Source organism: Carcharhinus amblyrhynchos, chromosome 6 (genome assembly GCF_965287045.1).
Source record: "Carcharhinus amblyrhynchos chromosome 6, sCarAmb.v2.hapA, whole genome shotgun sequence".
Classification (NCBI taxonomy): Eukaryota; Metazoa; Chordata; class Chondrichthyes; order Carcharhiniformes; family Carcharhinidae; genus Carcharhinus; species Carcharhinus amblyrhynchos.
In genome coordinates, this window is record NC_137329.1 from 37,758,241 (window position 1) to 37,775,798 (window position 17,558).

Sequence of the window (17,558 nt, forward strand, 5' to 3'; positions counted from 1 at the left end):
CAAGTAGGGTTAGTTTATAGGCTTACCAACTCCAACTCCACTGTAGGACAGAGTTCAATCAAAAATAATGGGGCCTTCTAAGATAGGTACTGAAATGATTATGGGCAATTTTAATCTTCCTATAGATAGGACAAATAAACTTGGCAAAGAATCTTAAGGATAATTTCATAAGTGTATTTGGGACCATTTCTTAGAATGTTTTGTGGAAATAACCAGGGAATAGGTTATTTCAGCCCTGGTAATGTATAATAAGGCAGGATTAATTAATGATCTCATAATAAAGGATACTCTAGACAACAGTGATCATAATATGGTGGAATTTCACATTTAAGTTGAGAAACATGGATCAGAAACTAGTATCTCAAATTTAAATAAATAAGATTACAGGACAGGATTGGGCTGGGAAAACAGGTTAAAAAGGTAAGACAGCAGATAAGCAGAGGCAGACATTTAAGGAGGTAAATCATAATTCTTAGCAAATATATACTGCATCAAGAAAGAAAGACTCGATGAGGAGGATGCACCACCAGAAGTAAGGAACTTTAATAAGGTGCCACACCATAGGCTCCATTGAACCACAGAATGTTACAGTTCAGGAGGCGGCCATTCAACGCACATGAGTCTGCACTGATTCTCACCCCGCTTCCCCAACTTCCGTAACCCTGCACATTTACCATGACTAATCCACCTGACCTATACATCTTTGGATACTAAGGGGCAAATTAACATGGCCAATCCACCTAACCAGCACACCTTTTCGATAGCAGGAGGAAACCAGAGCATCTGGAGGAAACCATGCAGAAATACTCCACAAAGACAGTTAACCAAGGACGAAATCGAACCCGGTTCCCTGGCGCTGTGAGGCACAAAAAGATTAACTCACAAGTTAAGGGCTGAGGAGTTGGGGATATATATAACAAGGAAAGATGATTGGTCAATGGACAGAAAACAGAAAGTAGGGCTGCATGGAGCATTTTCAAGTTGTAAGGATGTGACTAGTGGAGTGTCATGAGACTGGGTCATTAGATATATTCTAGGTTGAGTTAAGCAGATCTTTGGTCTACAAGGTAGAACAGTGGAGTTCAGACCACAGTCAGATTAGCCAAGATATAACTGAATGGCTGAACAGGTTCAAGGGACAAAATGGCCTACTATTGCTCCTATTTCTTATGATCTTATGGTATTAGTATACCAAAATACTCTACTACTTGAGATCATTTATTAAAAGTTATGTTTTAGGATAGTGCATCTTTTATCTTACTTATTCAGTCAGTCACTATTTCTCCAGAGTCAAGCAAGGCAGCAGAGCAGTGAGTTAATTACACACATTCTGATGCAGTATTCTACTCGGGAAACAGAGCAGAAAGACAAGTGGAATTGCATAATCTGAGCTCCTTCCTCTAGATCATCTGTAATATAGTAAATTGGACATGATTACAAGTAATTATCCACTGATTTTAATTATTCAATGTCAACAATACGTATTATAGACTTTTTTAAAATTGAAGCAAATTTGTTCTTAACACAACTCATTTAACTAAGCTTAATTATGTGAAAATCTCTTGCTAGTCAAATGTATTAAATCTCACAGGTTTCATTATGAAATAGGTGGGGTGGTGGTACAGTGGTTAGCACTATTGTCACACAGTACCAGTGACCCAGGTTCGATTCTGGCCTTAAATGACTGTCTGTGTGGAGTTTGCACATTTGGGTGGGTGGGTTTCCTCCAGGTGCTCCGGCTTCCTCCCACAATCTAAAGATATGCAAGTTTGGTGGACTAGCCACGCTAATTGCTCCTTAGTGTCACAAGATGTGTAGGTTTGGTAGATTAGCCATGGTAAATGAGCAGGGTTAAGGGGATGGGGCAAAGGGGAGGGACCCCCGGGTGGGATATTCTTCGAAGAGTTGTTGCAGAGTGGCCTCTTTCTGCACAGTAGGGATTCCATGATTTTATGGAAAGGAAACAGCCAAACAGATTGGAGTTCTACCACACAGCAGTTTGATAACAAAACGAAACAAATCATGCTTAGTCTTTTATCTGAAACATTCCTGCCAAGTGGTAGTAGTATAATTCATGAACAAATAGCAACTCAAGACCCCAGTCATCTAGCAAGATATCATAAATACAGCTCCAAGATAGAAAGTTCCAATGGTTTCTGATTTCCATGCAAAATAATTATGGCCTGAGCACAATACAACATCAAATGTCTGACAACCCATTTTTATTTAAGACATTTTTATTCAGATATGCATGACACACTTGTCATTAATGTAATTTGTGTGTTATACTTGCATTGAAGAAAGCATCTGAAAATAAATCATAGAAGCTTTACAGTGCAAAAGAAAGCCATTCGGCCCACCAACTCTGCACTGGCTCCCTGAACAAGCAATCCACCGAGTCCTTCTCTCCCACCTTATCCCCACAACTGCCTACACTGTTTTCAGATAGCAGTCCAATTTCCTTTTCAACACCTCAAATCGAAGCTACCTTCACCTCCATCTCAGGAAGTTGTCCCAGAGTCTAGCCGCCCTCTGGGTGAAATAAGTTTTTGCTTGCATCACTTCAACTCCTTTTGAATCTGTGCCCTCTAGTTACTGATGTCACCTTGAAATTTTGCTATTTATCTTGTCCATGCTGCTCAAATCTCCTCTCAGCCTTTCCTCCAAGGAAAACAGACCCAACCTCTCCAATCTATCCTCATAGCTACACTTCTTTATCCCAGAATCATTCTTACAAATCTCCTCTGTACTCTCTCCAATGTCATCACATCCTTCCTCAAGTATGGCGCCCAGACTGCATGCAGTACTGCAACGAGGCCTAACTATTGTCTTATACAAGCTCAACAAGACTTCCCTATTTGCACTCAATGCCCCTATTAATAAAAACTAAGATACCACATGCTTTATTTACTGCTCTCTCAACATGCCCTGCCACCTTCAATGACTTATGTACATCTACACAGAGATCCCTTTGCTCCTGCACCTCCTTTAGAGTTTCTCCCTTTGTTTTACACTGTCTATGTTCTTCCTGTCAAATTGAATCACCTGATACTTCTTTTCATTGAACTTCATCTGTCATTTGTCTGCTCAATCCACCTTTGAAACATAGAAACCAGAAACAGGAGTAGGCCATTCTGTCCTGAGAGCCTGCTCCACCATTCATCATAGCTGATCGTCAAATTCAACATCCTGATCCCCCCCACTCCCCCCATATCCCTTGATCCCTTTAGCTACATCTAATTCCTTCTTGAAATAACAAACATTTTGGCCTCAACTACTTTCTGTGATACTGAATTTCATACATTTATTAGACACTGGGTGAAGAAATTTCTCCTCACTTCAGTTCTAAAAGGTTTACCCCTTATCGTCAGTTCTGGACTCCCCAACCATTGGGAACATTCTTTCTGAATCTACCTTGTCTAACCCTGTTAGAATATGATAAGTTTCTATGAGATCCCCAACATGTTTATGTTCTTTTGACTATCCTCATCACAGTTGACAACGCTTCCAATCTTTGTATCATCGATAAGTTTCGAAATCATTTCCCTAACATATCCCCAGCATGACCACAGTAAAATACAAGTATCGGTTTTACATGTGTCCAGAGTGCTGAATCAGAAGTCAACTGTAACGTTCCTTCCGAGGGGAGGTTGAGTGGTCATAGAATGCTCCATCTTTCCAGAATGTGATTATCACAACAAGAGCAAGCACGCAGAGTCAGTTGGTCTGGAGGGGCAAGTTCCAAGGTTCCAGCTGTTAGCAGGTTTGATGAGGGTCAGTGTTTTTTCAGCTGCACCAGCATGATGATAGACAATACAGGCTGTTGCCTGAAGTTCTGTTCACATTGGAGGTCAAACAGTAACTGCAAGAATTTAGTTCCACAGGATGATATGGCAATGAAGTTTGGGACAGGTCATGTCTCTTCAATGTTAGACACAGGGTGTATGATCCCAAGGATGGAATTTACGTGATTAACTGGAGTCAGGATTCCTTTGTTCTAGGGGACATTGCTTTCAGGTTGGTAAACAGCCTCTCTCTTGCTGAGGCCATTATGTTCCAACCACTAATGCTTCGTCCATTAGCACCGTTATGGGCAAGTAAGACCTGTAAAGCCTTTCTTTTGGCTGAATCTCTGGAACTCTCTTCCTGAAAAGGCAGTGGAAGCAGTCTTTGATTATTTTTAAGGCAGAAGTTGATAGATTCATGATTAACAAGGGGAGAAAGGTCATCGGGGTAGATGAAAATGTGGGGCTGATGTTAGAATCAGATCAGTCATGAGCTTATTGAATGACAGAGCAGGCTCAAGGGGCTCTTAATTCATATGTACGTAATCCTCAATTAGTGAACAAATACCCAAAAGATCTATTTGTGTCTTTTCATGATTAACAATGGAATGGTCAAGGCTAAAAGACTCATGCTTAAAACCAAAGGCTACTGTTACCAAACATTCAGATTCACAGACCCAAATGGAATTAAATCAAGAAATCTTCGTATTTTCTGAGACGTTGGCCTTGAAACACAATTTTCTGTGATTGAAAATGACTTGGTGTTTATCTTTCACATTTTCCAGTACTTACACTATTTTGTTTTTCATTTAGCTTGTGCAGAATTCATATGACCAAGTTAGACATCTTTGGTTCTTCCAATTTTCCTCTCCTTTCGAAAGAGATGGTTTAAGCTTAGGACAATGCATCAGGTGGAAAGGACCTTGTGGCAACTTAAGATTTGTATGTGTGAGCTGCTGATCATGGGAAAGCGGATCAGAGTTTGGCCTCACCCGTTGCACATGTTCCATTACAGAAGACAATGATTTAGTAGTGTGAACTTTGGTTAATATTTTAATGTATGTAGTCAGCTAATTCAAATAATTATGACACTTTTACTGCTGTTACAACTGAAATTTGCGAGACATCTTCCGAATAGCACGTTGCAGCCTTCTGAACTCCACGTTAATTTCAACAACCATAGAGTGTGAACTTTCTCCTCCATCTTGACCCCCTTTTTTCTGTTTGTCCCAATATAAGCTGCCATCCCTCTCTGGGCCATCTATCACTTGTTCTTTAGTTTTGTTTTCACTGAGTACCAACCTTTGTTCTCCTATTAACACATTCTGCTATCATACCTATATACCACTATCAGCACTTTCTTCAGTCTTCAATGCTACCACTAATACTTCCTTTGTCATGTCCATAACATCTTTGCCAATCCCTCACCTTTTATTCTGTTCCACCTTCTAAATCCATATAATCCATCATATTTCTACTCCAGTTCCGAAGAAAAGTTATAAGGACTCAAAAAGCTAACTCTGTTTCTCGCACAACAGATGCTACCAGACCTGTTTATCCAGGATTTTTTGTTTTTATTTCAGATTTGGGAGGTGCCCAGTTATGTACCACACAGTGAGGTATATTTATTCAATGAGTCACTGCAAGTTAAATATCTTGCTGTCTGGACTTCATAACTCACACACACAAGCTATGCAAAAAAAAAATTTCCAATCACATCAGAATAATCCTTAGGTTACACTATGCTTTAGGTTATTAAACAGTCTAAAGGTTAATTGACAATAATATATGAGCAAATGCGACAGAAAATTAATGGACAATGTAATCTGTTATCCCTGATAGAAGTTTCTCAGTGAAATGCTACTCATAAATGGAATTAAAGGACCAGAGAGAACACCAAGCAATAATTTTTAAATTGTGCGAATTTGGATAAATCAATTTAGTCACATTTAAATAGTACTGATGTCTTGAATGTCAAATGCTGCATCCAAGTGGGCTTTTGTATTTTGGGTGGAGGTAAAAATGGATAGTTAGATGTGCATTTTTACATTCCTTTTGATTCCATAATTGTAATTGTAATATGGTTCCAGAACCTAACAGAGGAGCTGTAGTTATCAGCATCAATTGTTCAACCACCAGGGCTGCTGGCAATTTTCAATCAATTATTCTGTTCTAAAGGGTAGTGCTCACACACACACAGAAGCTATGTAAAGAAAGAATTTCCATTTGCTTCAAAATAATCCTTAGCTTACACTAAGTTTTACGTTATTAAACAGTCTCATGGTTAATTGACTATAATATATGAGTAAATGCTACAGAAAATTAATGGACAGTATAATCTGTTATCCCAGATTGGACTTGGAATTATGGAGGAACACTCCATCTCAGCATCCTCCAAAATGAGAAGGGTTAAGAAAAAGAGGTCAGAGTCATCACCCAAGCATCTTCCACGGCTATCATTAAAGCCAGCTAGAAAATTATATGGTCAGTTTGCACTGTACTATCTCTCAGTGGACTACACCACACCTATCCCTGGCATATCAGCAGTTCTTTCTTCCAAGATACAACTATATCTTCCAATGCCCCTGACATCTAAACATAAAATGTCATCAGAAATTCCTTCAAGGTAAAATTTTGAGATCATGCAAGAATTTTTAATCATTACTTACACATTCTTAGCATATAAATTTATCACACAAAATGCATTCTTGCATGAATACTAACTTGCCTTAATAGTGCGTACACCAAGTGCGACTGTGTTGCTGAACAGTAGATAAAAATCAAGCCTGCAGTTAGCTGTACACACAGAAAATATCTGCCATGCAGAAAGCAGATCTTCTGCTCCAGAAAGCTCACAATGACATTACTAGAGTCATAGATTCTAGTTTTATGAAGAAACATTAACTCTTTCACTTGCAAGTACTTATAATTAGTTTTGAAAATCTTGGTCTCTGGTTTTCAGAGATATTCATCCCAGATTTTCCATCTGTTAAAAATGATTTTTGGAAGTAAAGTGAGCCTTACCGAAAAGAAAATGGGGTGGAGATGCAGCACAAATGGGATATCTGCCGATTTTGCATATTTTCATTGGGGGAATATATGCATGCAAAGAGCTCCAATCTGCAAAAGACAGAAAATTGATTTGAATATTTTAATACCATTCTAATAACATCATTTAGATATATTTATGCAACTACGTCTGAACTATCTACTTACTCACATGGTATTAGTGTTCTGGTTGTTAGGGTCCGAGTTGTACCTGCAATTTAAGAAGCCAGTGTGTGCTTACCCTGTTTTTCAGCCAATTTTAACCAAGATCAAGCATCTTTGGATCAAGCCCAAGATGCGGCACCCTGCCTTATCTTGTTAGCTTGGATCTTATTTGTTTCTTCTGTGGGGACCTTGAATTGGATTCAATTAGTTTTTGGAGCAAGCAAGGGATGGATTTTGGTTTGCCCAGTCCATTCTGAGCACTGGCTTTGTAACTTTAAGAGTGGAGTATAAAAAAGCCTCTCAACCTTTATTTAATTACTTTTCTCCTCAACAATGTTGCTTAATATACAGAAACAATTATAACCATCAATGACAGTCCATTCCAATATTTGACCCAGATCAACAAACCCTTACTAATCAAGGTTATGATTCCTGATAACTTTATGATACTCCAAAATGCCAGTTCAATACTGAGCTGTAAACACCCAGAGCAGTCACCAACAGGTATTCGTTTTGAATGTTAAGCCATTACAAACCATAAACCAGAGTCTGAAGGGGCTCTCTCAAAACATTGACTCTGTTCTCTCTCCACAGATGCTGCCGTACCTGCCCAGATTTTCCAGCATTTTTGTTTTTACTTTAGATGCCGTCCTATAAAGCTGCATGTAAAGGTGGCTGCATTGTCCTGTATTCTGCGCAACTTCATCCTACAAGGAGGAAGTAACATGGAGGATGAAGGCCATCAGGCACTGGCATTGTCACGTAGAAGGAAGAAGGGCCCCTTGGCACAGGGACAGGAGAAGCCTGAAGATGCTTATGAGCAAAGGCTGAGGGACTTGAAGCTGTTTTCGTTATAGAGAAGAAGGTTAAGAGGTGACTTAATAGACACATACAAAATGATCAGAGGATTAGATAGGGTGGACAGTGAGAGCCTTTTTCAACGGATGGAGATGGCTAGCACGAGGGGACATAGCTTTAAATTGAGGAGTGATAGATATAGGACAAATGTCGGAGATAAGTTCTTTACTCAGAGAGTAATAAAGGTGTGGAATACCCTGCCAGCAACAGTAGTGGACTCAGCAACATTAAGGGCATTTAAATGGTCATTGGATAAGCATATGGATGATATTGGAATAGTGTAGGTTAGATGGGCTTTAGATTGGTTTCAATAGGTCAGTGCAACATTGAGGGCCGAAGGGTCTGTACTGCGCTTAATGTTCTATGTTCTACGCTGCACAGGACAATAAAATGTGGGTTCTGGTAGCTATTTGACAAACTTTCACAAAGTTTGTGGGGCTTGGAGAGCCTGTTCCTATGCTGTAATTTTATTTGCTTTGTTCAAAGGTCTTCTCTTGCATATAAAGGCTGCCACTGTACTAACAATCCTGTATGCACGATACCCACTGCAAATGGTACCTTAAATCTCACAGGTAACGCCCAAATGTTTCATGATGATGAAACAGATTCAAATCTTTGAAGCAACACTTCACACAAATAATTCAATGTAATCAGATTTTAATCGGATACGCCATATGCATGAGTACCTGGTGTTTGTTTCCATTGTGCTTCCTTTTTGTTGGCACTTAAATGATTATGTTCTTAAACCTAGGCTTGGATTTTCGCTCCCAAGGCAGGTAGCACAAATCGGGAAACTTCCCAACATCTGGCTCAGGTGGAATGTCTCCAAATAGGGCCTTCATTCCACAAAGGGACGAGTGCTGGATGGTGTTGGCCCACTGCGTGGGTTTCCTCTGGGTGCTCCGGTTTCCTCCCGCAGTTCAAAGATGTGCAGGTTAGATTGAATGACCATGCTAAATTGACCCTTAGTGTCAGGAGGACCAGCTAGGGTAAGTAAGTGGGGACATGGGAATAGGGCCTGGGTGGGATTGTGGTTGGTGCAGACCCGATGGGCCAAATGGCCTCCTTCTACACTATAGGTTTTCTAGGATTCTATGATTGTGCTGTTCTTGCAAACTACCATCCAATTTCCAACTCTCTTTGGGTACAATTGGATAGCTCTTTCAGGGAGGTATGAAAAGCAGTTGCCTAGTGGTATTATTGCTCGACTATTAATCCAGGAAACTCAACTACTGTTCTGGGGACATGGGTTCAAATTCCATCATGGCAGATAGTGGAATTTGAATTAAAAATGTACTGATCACCATGAAACCATAGTCGATTGTTGTAGAAACCCATCTGGTTCACTAATATCCTTTAGGAAAGGAAATCTGCCGTCCTTACCTGGTCTGGCCCACATGTGACGCTAAAGCCATAGCAATGTGGTTGACTCTGTACTGCCCTTGGGCAATTAGCGATGGGCAATAAATGCTGACCAGCCAGTGATGCTACGTCGACAAATGAATTTAAAAAAAGCTGGCAAAGGCCCAAGGGGCCAAATGGCCTCCACTTATGCTATATGATTCTGTGAATACATGCAAGCAGACATCAGTGTTCTAAATTCTGCAGATGACAGTCAATAATTTGTAAAACTGTACACTGTGCTTTTTATAACAACAGTTATCAGATTTCAAAATAGCTGCAAAATTAAAGTTGATGATGCTGAAACCAAAGGGGTGAGTATATCTGGACTTGTGTTGGAAGAGCTCTTCACGTTTGGAAACAAAACGATTCTAAATGATTAACAGGATTTGAAAAAAAAGACAAATATATCGAGGGCAATTGTGCATCACAAATGTTACTATGAGTTATCGATTCACCTTTTGTTTAGGTTATTTCAGGTCTTAGGGTGATGCAACCCATAAGTCCCTTAAGCTTTGTAAGAACATTGAAAAAAGAACAAAGAAGCCTGGCGTAAATTATGTCAACATATGAAAAGAATTTGACAAGCACAAGATATAACAGGGGATAATTTTGTTAAATGTAAACAATAATTTTTAAAAAGTCTTGGAGAGATTATTGATGTTAGTTAAAACAGAATTAATGACATCGGTGCTGCACGATTGACTTGAAAAAACAGAAAATGTTGTTTTGCTTCCAATAGGTTGGGTATTCTGTGCTGGGAAAGCTAAATGCTAATCAAGGTTAGTATAGTTTCATAAGCAGAAAGCTCTTGGGAGCCAAAAGAATTACCTCTTCGAAACTTGTCCAGATAGTGCAAAAGAGGAGGTGGTGTGCCTACTCTGAGATTACAGAAACACCTTGAATGTCTACTTCACATTAAACAGTCGAACCTTGTACACAGGCACCTCAAAGTTTAAAGGTCCGCATTTATTGCACAGCATTACATCTGCATTCCTTGAGGTCAAGATAAGTGTCCACAGGTAAGTGAATAAAGTGAGAACAGATTACAAAGATTTTATTGCTATTGCAAAATAAAGGTATACTTGATTGTATGGTTCAAACTGTATTTCCTTGTGCTTTTTAAAAATTCATGGGATGTGGCCACAGCTAGCAAGGCCAGCATTCATCATCCTTAATTCTAAAATTGTCCTTGAAAAGGTAGCACTACAGACCTTCTGGTAAAGGTGCACTCACAGTGCTGGTATGCTTGGGGTTCTAAAATTTTTACTCAGCCATGATGAAAGTACAGTGATATTTTTGCAAGCTAGTGTGCTGGGGCTCGAGATGGAACATGTGGGTGGTGGTGGTCCCTTTTATCTGCTGCCTTTGTTCTTCCCAGCAATGGAAGCCAAGGGTTTGACCGGTGCTGCTGAAGAAATCTTAGTGAGTTGCTGCTGAGCTTCTGGTGGATGATACACATAGCAGCCATGATGTGCTGGAGGAAATTATTATTTAAGGTGATGGATGCCAATCATAAGGGCTGTTTGCCCTGCATGGTGTTGGAGCTGCACTCATCCACGCAGCATTCCACCATAGTCCTGACTTGTGCCTTGTAGAAGAGGGAGAAAATTTTGGGGAGTCCAGAAGCAAGTATTCGTCTTAGAATACACACTCTAAAACCCGTTATTTTAGCCACAGTATTTATCAGGTGACTCAGTTAAGTTTCTGATTCATGGTGTCTCCTCAGGATGTTGATATTGGGGAATTTAGCATTGTAAGACCATTGAATGTCAGGAGGAGAGGGCTACACTCTTTCTTATTGGAGATGGTCCTGTTTGACACTTGGTGTGGCACAAATGTTATTTGGCACTTCTCAGCAAAAGACAAATGTTATCCAGATCTTGCTGCAAGCAGAGTTTCATCATCTGTGGAATTGCACTGAAACTGAACATTGTGCAATTATCAATGAACATCCCCACATCTGACATTATGATAGAGGCAAAGTCATTGATGAAGCAGATGAAGATGGTTGATTATAGGACACTTCCCTGAGGAACTCCAGCAGTGAAGCCCTGAGCTGAGATGATATTTCTCAAACAACCTAAACCATCTTTCCTTGTGTTAGATATGACCCAACCAGTGGGGAGTTTTCCCCAGTTTCTGGTGATTTTAATTTTGTTAGGGTTCTTTGATGCTATACCTGGTCAAATGTTGCCTTGATGTCAAGGGCTGTCACTCTCACCTTATCTCTGGAATTCAGTTCTTTTGCCCATGTTTTGATCAAGTCTGTAATTCAGCCTGGAGCCAAGAATTCCTAGAGGAGCTCAAATTGCATATCAGTGAGCAGTTTATTCATTAAGTAACTACTGCTTGATAGCATTGTTGATAATACCTCCATCATTTTACTGATGATTTTGAATATATGAACAGGGTGGGCAATTAGCCAAACTGGACTTGTCCTGCTTTCAGTGGACAGGACATACATAAGCAATATTCCTCATTGTTGGGTAGATGCCTGTATTGGAGCTGTTCTGGAACAACTGGAGTGGTGGCAGACACTAATTAAAATTAATTTACACAGGTAGAAGTTCCCTAGTTTAGATGAATTATGTTTTCTCCACAGCAGTAACATGTTGCTTTAATATTAGAAAAGTAACTGAAGTCTTGCTGAATGTAATAGGTAAATATGATAATTAAATACGATTTTGACATACTTGAATAAGTGCTTGTGTTAGAGAAACGTTCGCCCTTTGAGTATTGAAAAGCCATGTTTTTCGGCATTACAAATAATGGCAGAGATGAGGAAGGTCAGCACAAACAAGTGCGAGTTCACAAAGTTGCTAATTCTATTTCAATCACATTAGCTTGTTGAATCATTAAGCGGTCAGTGGGGAACAAAGATATAACCCAAATTTTCAAACATATTAGTATGACAAAGCACCAGTATCCTGAAAAGGATGAAAGTAATACACTTCGAGACATTAGTGCACACCAACAAAGAAAGAATCAAAGATTGTCAGCCAATAGAACACTTGAAAACATGGTAGCACTGCTATCCAGCAGGCAAGGACTGGCGCTGTAGATAACTGGCTACCTAATGTTAAGTACCACATAGTTTAACTTGTGCTGCTTAATAAATCTATTGTCACTCATAATCATGGTATATACCTGTGTGGTCTTGAATAAGTCATGACTCAATCTCAAATTGAAAATCTGACAGTTTTTCTGTCTAATCGCTTAATACAGGCCCAGGTTAGCAGATATTTCATTCAGGATTTGGTCAGTAGTAATGCTACCAATCCATCCTTGGTGATAGATGCTAAGATTCTCCACCTGGAATACGTTACATGCAGGCTACCCTCAGCGTTTCTTAGAAGTTCAGTTCATCATGATGGAGAGCAGTTGTGGTAAAGCAGCAGGAGGCTGGCTTCCTTGCCTCCCTCAGACATGCAATGAGACTTCAACATTGAGGACTCCCATTGCACTCCCTCCTGATTGTATATCACTATGCTGTGATGAATATTGATTGCATTAATACTCAAAACATACATGTTCATCAACCCCTGTGGAAATAGATAACACAAATTGTGCAAGGGAGTAAATTTGCATCAATGCCAATCCCCACACCTACTGTTGAGCACTAATGTGCATTAAACAGCAAATTATGGAAGTCACACCTTATAATTTGAGCATCAGAAATGTTTCAATTACTGACATTAACCTGGCTGTCAGGACATGACTGCAAGAATTTCTGCAGAAGCAACATTAATTCACATGGGAAAACGGAACCCAATATGACAGGTTTAACCAAATACACAAATATTTTTTATTCAAACAGTGGTTTGTGAAGTTACTGAACCTTTAAAAGCAGAACATATTTATTAACATCAAGAAATCAACACTGTTCCACTAAAAACCAGGCTTTTTTGTAAAAGTACTGCCCATTCTGGCAGTGAATCATCTAGATCATGAAAGACCCAAGTACAAACTTATTGCTTAATTGGCCTCAGTTACATGTTAAGGAGAGAACAAAAAAAGAAACAAAGTGTCCCACTACTGTTATCCTGTAATCAGTGCTGGAAAGAACAGTTGTATGGAAGTCAGGATATAATACCTTCCATTGTTCTAAAGGCCAACACTACCACTCACTTTGGAGTTCACGTGTGAATCATATATTTTTGCATAATGTATTGGCAAGAGACCACCATGACGGAGCCATGCTGCAACAAAATCGGCTGCTTCTACAATAAAGGGACAATATTGAAAAAGGGTGGCATAGTGGTCAGCACTGCTGCTTCATAGTACCAGGAACCCAGGTTCAATTCCAGCCTTCGGTGACCAGGAGGAGTTTGCATGTTCTCCTCATGTCTGCATGGGTTACTTCTGGATGCTCCTGTTTCCTTCCACACTCCAAAGATGTGCAGGGTAGGTGGATTGGCTATGCTAAATTATCCCTCAGTGTCCAAAATCTGGAACATTGCTGCAGGAGATTCTAGGTCCAAACATCTTGGTCAGAAGTGGGATATTTACTTATTACATGAATCCAGTCTGATTTGTAATTCCTCAGAAAATCAGTCTGTGCCCTCATGCAGCAAGACCTGGTGAATATAGGTTTTCACTAATTAAGTTGCATTCATGTCACATGTGCCAGGCAAAGACCCACCTCCAACAAGAAAGAATCTAACTATCAATGACATTACCATTGCTCAATTCCCCACCAACAGCCTTGCAGTTACAATTAATTAGAAACTTATTTATAGGCAAACTGCATAAATACTGTGACTACAATAGCAGAAACTGGGTATTCTGCACAGAATAACTCACTTCCTGACTCCTGAAAGCCTCCACCATTAAGCAAGCACAAGTCAAGATTATGATGGAATATGCTCCACTTGCCTGGATGAATGCAGCTCCAACAATACTCAAGAAGCTCAACACCATCCAGATCAAATTAGCCTGCTTGATTGGCACCCCAACCACCACTTTCTCCCTTCATCACTGGAGCATAATGTACCATCTACAAAATGCACCGCAGCAACTCACTAAGGCTCTTTTATCAGCACTTTCCAAATGACCTCTGCCTTTTAGAAGGACAAAGACAGCAGGGAACATCACCATCTGCAAACTCACTAAGTCAGTACCATCCTGAGTTCGAAATATATTACCTTTCCTTCACTGTCACTAGGTCAAAATCCGGGAACACCCTCCCTAACAACACTATGGACAGACCCACACTGCAGGACTGGAACGGTTTAAGAAGGTGACTCACCACTTCCTTCTTAAAGGCAATTAGAGACAGGCAACAAATTCCACCTTTGGCAGCAATGCCTACAACCCATGAATGAACAAAAAACTCATGATAAGCATGAGATGCAATAGAACCCAATCGCATGTCACAGCAAGGAGGCAAGTAGCCAATTACTCAGAAGCAGTACTTTAACCATGCATCAGCAACAAGTATGGATAAAATGGCATGTTCATGGTATAATAAGAGGAAGAGCAAGTATGGGTTATCTGAAATATTCAACTGATCAATATGAACGTCTTTGCTCATGAGCGTGTTGGTCAAATTACTCAATGAATACATGTCCTTGAATTTTGACATCTCATAAACCCCAAACAAGGATTTATACAGAACATACTAGTATATTTACTTTGGAAATAGGGAGGGGGAAGGCATATACTACGAAACTGCGAATTGTAGAAAATAAAAACATTAATGAACTGCTATCATGTCATACACACAGAATTGATTACTAAACCAGATTGCCTTTTGAAAGATTAAAGTACATCAACAACTAAGAGACGCATTTATGTGATCAGCCTAGATTCTGTAAATTAACTTCTTGAACTAGGCCAGGCAAAACTTTCAGGTCTTAACTTTTTTTTACGTAACTTACCATTTCTACTGTGAATCGAAGTCTCCAACTTGAGCGAAGTCACACTGCAGTCAGTCAGTCAGCAAGCAGTAGCAAGGCTATCTCTGCTCTTTCAGGTACAGGGGGTACAGGAAGGAGCCGCAGTTTACATCGGGTGAATGTGGACCCAGCCTCTGAAGGAAGCTTTGCTTTCTGCACTCTGGCTTCGGAAAGCTTGCAACGTCATCGCATGCCTGCACTCAGATTGTCAAAGTGAAGAGAGAGAAAAAAATCGCCAGCAGTCCCGCAAGCGCCAGCGGAACTGAGGTAACCAAACTGAACAAAGCAGTCAAAACAATGCGAGGCTTGGTGCGATTTAAGGGATGTGGAGAAATGTGTGCGCGGGAGCCTTGGGCTCTTCCCTGTCCCTTTCTGATTCCCAAAACGATTTTACTTTCAACGCACGACAATTACGTCTAGGAATAATAATTGCAGCACGTTTGAACCGGACGCACACGTCTGCCTCTTTCCCAGGGATAGATTCCTGTTCCCGGCCTGCCCTTTAAGCAGGGCCGCGCGAATGCTGCCAGCAAGATCCAAGGCAGGGGCTATTGGAGAGAATGATATGGAACAGTCTAGTTCTGCAAGTGTAGCCACTGAAACCTTCATTCTAGGTGTGTTATAAACCTATAATATCTAAACACCTAGAACAGATATTACATTGAGGGAAAATAAACACAGCACCCAGCAGATTTTAGCATTTTTAAGGTGTTAAATCCACACCATATCTAATTAAATAACAAAATACCCATTTTCAGCCAGGCAGTTTGAAGGATGGCCATTTTAAACAGTTATGCTACCTCTCCACCCCCAATCATGCTCTCAAGACTTAGGAAAGGTGTTATTAAACTTAAATTGGAGTTGGATTTAGATGGAGTCTATATAGACCTCCCTGGCAACCATAACATAATCAAGACATGATTTTAGATTGAACATTGATGTGAATCAGCAGCCAAAATTCATGGAGCAACTTTTACATGAAAACAGTTCCATGCGTTTACAAAATAGGGATAAAAGGAAACAGGAGTCAAATTTTGGAGTTGTTTGCTGTACGGTTCTGATGATGGGATGTCTGCCATTTAAGGATGGGCGATTAATGCTGGCCTAGCCAGCAAAGTCCATATCCCTTGAATGAATATATAAAAAAAATGAAGAAGAAGGAGCATAAAGACATCTCATCTTTGACATAAAGATTTTTCAAATTGGACATAAGGATAAAATAGTCAGTTGGCAGATTCTAAATCTGCAATATTCATTCTGGGATTTTGTTGCTTCAGAAATTCCCAAGCTGTTACAGTCTCCAGGTGCTCATGAGAGGCTTCCTGCAATGTATTCTAAATATGGGTATTGGCCTCCTCCTTGTTCTCCATTATCTTAATCATTACTGTGGAAACTGTCTACACCGGCTTCATATAAAACCTCGAGCTCTGAATCATTATTCTTTTTTAAAACTGAGCCCCTGACTTCTGGATCCCTAGATTCTTCTGTGAGGAGGGTAATTTCTCTAACCACTGTGAAGGAATGCAGTGTCTCAAACTTCCACTCCCGTTTCAACCTCCTCAGTCAGACTCAGTGATTGACCACAACAACAGCTCTGACGAAGGGTCATCCTGACTCGAAATTTTGGCTCTATCCTCTCTCCACAGATACTGTCAGACCTGCTCAGATTTTCCAGCGTTTTGTGTTTTTGTTTCAGATTACAGCTGCATTTTGCCTTTATCTCAGTGATTCACTAACCACTTTCTCTCAAGGTGGTGGTGTATCCAGGCTGGTGCTGAGGCTATACAAAGTTGGTGAACTTATTATCTGACCTCTTCTGTTAAATCAGGTTTTAGGATTTAAAGAGTGCAAATAGTTATATGATTCATTGGCTCGGTGCACCACTAATGTTATATTTTGACAATCCACATGAAGCTGAAAGGACCTCTGTTTCTCCTTGCTCTGCCCCTAATAACCTGATCTGTGTAGCCTTCTATTTCTCTGTCTCGGTATATTTCTCCTATTTGGCTTCCAGTGAGTTAGAAAACTTAATTCTCACATGCATTTAATTTTTTCAAATTTGGTGCTCCTCCACCAACAGAACTTGTTCAACACTGGTTATGTGTGACCTGTTCCTTTTGAATGTGAAAAGGCGGAGTTAAAACAATGTGACAGGCAAGAACACCATATTCCTGCTGGAGACCACTGCTGTCCGACTAGAGATGGAGACTCCTTTAAACACCTCTGTTTTGAGGCTAGCAAAACCTATTGTTGCACACGATGTAAGTTCGTACAGTGGTTTAGGTTTAACAAGATCTATCACTGAATCTAGATACTCCCCTGTGAATTGGCCGGTTTTCTTTGATTTGATTTGATTTATTATTGTCACATGTATTAGTATACAATGAAAAGTATTGTTTCT

The 17,558-nt window shown here is 40.0% G+C and overlaps 1 protein-coding gene across 3 annotated transcripts in view; it reads right to left on the bottom strand.

Moving 5' to 3' along the window:
* The window catches only part of LOC145343832 (uncharacterized), a 59,087-nt gene extending 43,539 nt beyond the window's left edge, over positions 1-15,548 (bottom strand). For 2 of the 3 annotated variants that reach the window (XM_080190231.1, XM_080190228.1), the window contains exons 1-2: positions 15,140-15,548; positions 6,810-6,905 (exon numbers count right to left, since the gene is read on the bottom strand). The gene's annotated coding sequence lies outside the window, so the exon portion shown is untranslated. Of the gene's footprint in view, positions 1-6,809; positions 6,906-11,481; positions 11,554-15,139 lie in introns of all 3 variants that reach the window. The other variant, XM_080190230.1, reaches the window with a different exon arrangement.
* Between the last annotated feature and the right edge of the window lie 2,010 nt (positions 15,549-17,558).